Genomic DNA, 6172 nt, shown 5'->3' with positions numbered 1-6172 from the left:
ATTAGATTAGATGTGTAGTAATTAATTTTGTTCATAGAATTTTAATGTTTTTTTTGTATATAGTTTAGATGTGTAGTAATAAGAAGTAGTTTATATATAGTTGTTAGATTAGATGTGTAGCAATTAATGATTTTTTTTGTTAGATTAGATGTGTAGTAATAAGTAGTTTATATATAGTTGAACTAGCTGGTTGATTTAATAAACTAATTTATTTTACTATATATAGAAGTAGTTTGTTTTTAGTAAGTACTACTTATTTATTTATAGTAAGTGCTTAGTAGTTGAACTAGATAGTTGATTTAATTAATAAAACTACTTTTATTTAACTATATAGAGAAGTAGTTGCCGCATCGACGTCGGCGATGCCTATCCCGCATCCTCGTCGTCGTCGACTCAGCGGTGGAGGCCTGCTTGATCAGGGCCATGTTCGGGACTGGGCTCCGCCGGGCTGGTATTGGGAGGTGCTACCTTCCGGGGGACGTAGGTTGGTGAGGAGGCAGCTCGTTGTTGACCCAATCCTTGTTTGGTGGTGGTCGCGTGGGCCAGTGACGGTGGTGAGGCATCCGGACACCGCGGAGGTGGTACGTCACCGTGTCAGCGAGGAGGACGAGCACGTCCGTCGCTACATGGTTGCATTGGAGGGCAGATTCGACAATACCTGGCAGGTTCTTCAGGGATCTCACTGGAGCTATGATCCTGTGATGGTTCCTTATCTTTGGGTGTCCACCGCTCGCATCGATACCCGTCGGGCGCTACGGTTCTAGTTGTATTAGTGATAATATTCGACGATGTACGGACACCAAGAGATGATGTACTTTTGCTTATAATTATTGAATGCATGCTAATTTGAATACTATACTTTATTTTATGATTTGGTTTTGCTTATTTTATGATTTGGTTTTGCTTATTGAATGCTCATATTGGATAAGTTCTCCTTCATTCCCGTGTGCTAGACAATTTGATATAATAATGCATTCGGGAATGAAAGGAGGAGCTACGTACATCGATCATCGATAGTCAACCCGTGATTAATAATAATGATCTAGTTTAATATTTGAATTATGAACGTAGGCCGGAAATGTCGTACTCATCGGACGACGAAAACCGCCCGGGGGAGTGCGACTGGTGCCACGATGACCGAGGTATCTGCGACAGGTTCATTGTGCTGGACGAAGATCGTCGCTTCAGCATTAAGCTCGAGGAGACCTTCGATGTCCATACGGTATGCAACTAATGATAATAGTTTTTTTCATAATTACTCATGACTTCAACTATTTTAATCATGACAATATTTTCATATTTTCCAATTCGACTAGCTTATCCCATGCTTTGCAAGACGCTATGTCTTGGAGAGGATGGGTTTTGAAGACCATGAAAGTTTCAAAACCAAAAAAATTATCCTAAGTACCCATCATGGTGTGGATTTTCAAGTAAAGCTGTACAATGCTCAGAGTGTAACCCATTTTGGTTGCAAAAATTGGGAAGCACTTTGCAAGATGTATGGTTTTGATGAGGGTATGCTTGTTACCATGGATCTTGGTGATCCTACAATCGAGCAAGAGAGACCTACGATTTTCGTCCTTGTGGATACACCTCCAATTCTTCCCCCATGTGAGCTTAACATAGTTATTAAGTAATTTATATTGTTTATTTCAAAATAGTTGACAACTTATTCTCCATTGACAGCTTATTTTCATTCTTCAAAGAATGTGCGGAAGATGGTAGACAGAACCTACTACACCGAAGGCTCCGAACTAACTTATCAGGAGAAAAATCATCTGGTCGCATTTTGTACTGATCTTGATAATTACAATGTCTACAATCGAACTCCTCAACATTATGGTCAATACGTGCCACTAGTGCACGTGTTGAACTACGGTAACTACCATGGAGATACCCTGGTAAGATTTTGTACTATTACAACATCCGTGCATCTTTTTGCACACTTCTAAAACTAGTACATCATATCATTGCTAACTAAGAAGTTATTACTATGTTTTTCAACAGATAATCCCGAATGATTGTGTGCCTCATCTGATGTATACACACGGTAGCCTTCATGTTTTGAACATACAACCAGGTCGTCCTACGAATCTCAACTGTCCATACCGGGTTTCTAAAATAAGTGGAGACATGAGAATCAAAGAATGGAAAAAATGTATGGACAGTCGTAAGGAGCTTCTTGGAAGCAACATTCAGCGAAGGGCAAAAATTGGAGACAGGATGATCGCCATTCTTCATAATGGAGAGTCAGGGTCTATATTGTTTTATGCTATTTTACCTTAAGGGTGTTTAGGTCCTACATGATACTGATGATCATGTGTTAAGAACAATTATGTAGGGTTGGGTTCGATGAATATGAGGATGATGATCGTATGACTTATTATTAATAACGAGTAGAAGTTGTATGATGATGCATGATTAGTAGGACGAGTACTTGTTATTATATATGCTGATGTATGCGAGCATGCATGAGTTATTATATCAGCGGGTAAAATGAACATATATAGCAGCAGCGTTGGTAAACCAAGGACGAAGATATAAGAGAGGACACTTCTCTCTATTAGCTAGCTAATATAACAACCTAAAAATAACCCCCAAAACCCCTAAAGCAGTCAATTTCCAAAAAAAAATATGGACTTTTGGTCCCGATTGGTACCACCAACCGGTACCCAAGGCCCCCTGACTGGGCTCGGCGCACAAAGCCACATGGAGGCACATTAGTCCCGGTTCTAGTTTGAACCGGGACTAATGGATGGAGGTATTAGTAACGGCCCATTAGTCCCGGTTCATGAACCGGGACTAAAGACCCTCACGAACCGGGACTATTAGGTGTTTTTCTACTAGTGTACTGGCGGCCGTGTTCTCAGAGCTCCTTATTTGGATCTTTGTGGATGGGTGAGCCTATTTGCTTGCTGCCTTGCTGGTGTTGGAGACCTGTGGTTACTCTGTTTACTGAAACGAAGAAAAATATATGAGTATCATGTGCCAAGCATTTCCTACTTCACCTCGGCTAGCAGGTAGTTTCTACTAGCATGAAGTCTACACATAACAGAGATCCTAAGCATTGGAATTGTTTACTGTCCATAAATCATTTTCGTGGTACTCATTTTTGTATTGTTGCATTTTGTGTATGTTTTTCCACGAAGGTTGTATCACCTAGAGCATAGCTTACAAGTTATTCACCTATAGCATAGCCTACAAGTTATTCATCTCATGTCGTAGATCATCTGCTTGTAAGAGGTCATGAGGTTTCAAATTTTATTGAGCCTTGAATATTTTATAAATGGCACCTGCAGAACGTCTAAACGAATTTGCAAGTGTGTACATTGGAGGTTGATTTTGGAATGGGTATATGTTTTGCCTTGCATGTTTCCCTCTTGATTAGTTACTTTCATTGCCTCCTTAACAATCGTTTCTGCTTTTATTTACTTAAAACTGTTTCTCCGCTCTAGGTGGAAGGATCTGTGGTAGGTGTACATAATTTAGTCATCTGGCCCAGTAAGCTCAATCTACACCTTAACACTTTTTATGAATTTAGGATTTCTTTTATGTAATCTGCCCAAGGGAGCTCAGATGGCTGAGCAATGATAGATCCGGCTGGAAGGTGCCAAGCGTATGAGACGGCGCACTTCGACAAGATCATGGTGCGGCTCAAAAAGCTCAGTTGGCCTCAGCCAGGAGCACTGCGACCCCATGTTCGTCGCGCAGAAGGTCTGCGTCAGGGTATACATGGGCATCCCCACCAGCCAGCTCGACGAGCTCGCCGCCGAGACCGCCGCCGCGCTCACCACCTCCCAGCCTGACTATGCCTCCGTATGTTTCCTCTTTCGATATGTCTCTCCCCTTCTGGTCCGTTCCGTTCCCCCCTCACGGCGCCCGTGTTCGTGCAACCTGGCCTGACGTATGTGCGTGTGTGGTTCTTCTGCAGCTCGTGGCGAGGATTGCTGTGTCCAACCTGCTGCCAAGTGGAAATAGTCTGTGTGACGCTCGTAAATAGAGAGCATTCTGGTACAAAGGTACAGGAAAGAATAAGGAAACTTGTCATTTTCTTTGGTCTCCAAAATAAATGGTGATATGGCTGATACATTGCTAAATTACATGATAAAACACACTTCTCTTTTTTGATTTTTGGTTTACTTCGTTGTGCTACAATGGCTCTCCTAGGAATGTTATTCCATGCTTTGATGTGCACAATCCAGAAAGTGCATGCATCCAGAAACCAAATAGGATTTTGTGTGTGTTATCTTCTCATAAATCTTGTGCTCGTCCAATAAGAATAAGGTCTAGTGGTATTGCTTTTGTCTGTCACCCGATAGATTTCAGACTTCAAGGTAGCTGCAGTTATTTCAGGTTATATGTGCAAATCCTTGGTGTGACATGATTGGTAACTGACCATGAATACATTGCAATCTGATATGTCTAATTCTTGATTTATGTGGTACCATGGTCTAAAAATTGGTCCTAAAGATACATGATGTTTTTGTACAAAGTTGAGATAATTATTTTGGAACGGAGGGAGTATTAGATTATTTTGTTCCTTTTTAATTTGGTTCTAAAGATATAGTTTCAGAGTAATCATTTTGCATTAGCCAAGCTTGCCGTTGTTACAAATAATTGTTCTGTTGTCCTCAATTCACTTTCTCGGTTTTTTAATGCTATAAGCATTATTATTCCAGTTTTTTTAGTTATTGATCGTGCCATTTTTTCCTGCCTTTGTAGCTGAAAGATTAATGAGATTGACTAAATTCTGAATATGTTCCATGTGAGAGAAATAGCATGTTGATTTCATCTTGAAATAATCATAGCTGAGGGACGAGGTTCGTAACTGAGGGTCATGTGCAGAGCTTGAGGAAGAAGTTGCAAGGATTGGAACTCTCCTTGTGAAGGGCTCAGGGACATCAGTGAGGACAATGCCTCTTTAGTTGTAATTGTGATACTCCTGATGTGCAAGTAAACACTCCTGTGATACTCCTTATGCTAAAATGTTGGTTGTTAGTACAGAGGTGGTGGCATTATTTGGTTCTTTGTTATTGATTTCATGATTTGTGGTTAATATATGATGTAATACAATCCACATTGCATTATATTTTCAGTTACATCTCCTACTTATTCACTACTAACATTCTTTCTAATTCGCTTCTTGCGCCATTGGCGCAACGGGGTCATCTAGTATATCTATCCGAGCTGGTTTAACCAACTCTATCTCACCGAGCCGGGTCATAGTTCGGCTCCCTGCGGTGGCAAGTCCATTAAGTACCCAATTTTTGTGCACGTGCCTAGAGCCAGGGCTCCGCCTCCTCCTCCTCCTCCAAGGAAGAAAGTTAAGGTTCGTGTCTCTCGCCGGCCGGCGGGAGGGCTCGTTTTTAATCGTTTTTTTCAATTTTGTTAGGGTTTGTGTCCTACTCAGGAAGGCGAGACAGCGGCGGCTCCCTGAAGATGGAATAAAGGTCTCCCTGCCTAGCCCCCGTTCCGGCGGTGTGTCTAGTATCGTTGGTGGGCGTGTGGAGGTGTGTCTCCGGCAGATCTATCTTTGGTGGATTTGCTCGGATCTCGTCGTTGTTCGTCTACGTCATGTGTCTTCAGTTTGGATCCTTCCGATCTACGTTATTTTTCATCAGCAGCGGTTGCTGTTCTGGGGTGCTGGTCCTATGGGGCCTTAGCACGACAATTACCCGACTGTCTACTACAACAAGTTGTGCCCGGCTCCGGCGATGGAGGGGCGATGACGGCGGCGCGCCTTTGGCTCGCTTCGGTGCTTGTAGTCGTTGCTAGGTGGTCTACGAATCTGGATGTAATTTTTATTTCTGGTATTCGTTGTACTGCCATGATTGAAGATGAATAGATTGGAAGTTTTTCCGCAAAAAAAAGTACCCAATTTTTGTAATTCGGGTGTTCCACTGACATGTGGGCCCACTGAGACCCCACCTGTCATTCTCTGTGCACACACACTCCACTCCCACCTTGCCGCATTTTTCGGGCCCATCTGTCAATCTAATGGCTAGGTGAAGCCTGGTACCCGTAGCATTTTCCTCCATTTTCACTTTTGTTTTTTCTAGATTTATGAATTTGACTTAATTCAACCAAAATTTGACTAAATAAAATCTGCCTAGATTCAACTTGAACATATGCATATTATATATCAAAAGTGATATAAAAAATAAAAGGAATC

This window comes from Triticum dicoccoides, chromosome 3B, assembly GCF_002162155.2.
Source record: "Triticum dicoccoides isolate Atlit2015 ecotype Zavitan chromosome 3B, WEW_v2.0, whole genome shotgun sequence".
In the NCBI taxonomy this organism is placed as follows: domain Eukaryota; kingdom Viridiplantae; phylum Streptophyta; class Magnoliopsida; order Poales; family Poaceae; genus Triticum; species Triticum dicoccoides.
The sequence above is the reverse complement of the archived record's forward strand: the minus strand, read 5'-3'. Positions refer to the sequence as shown.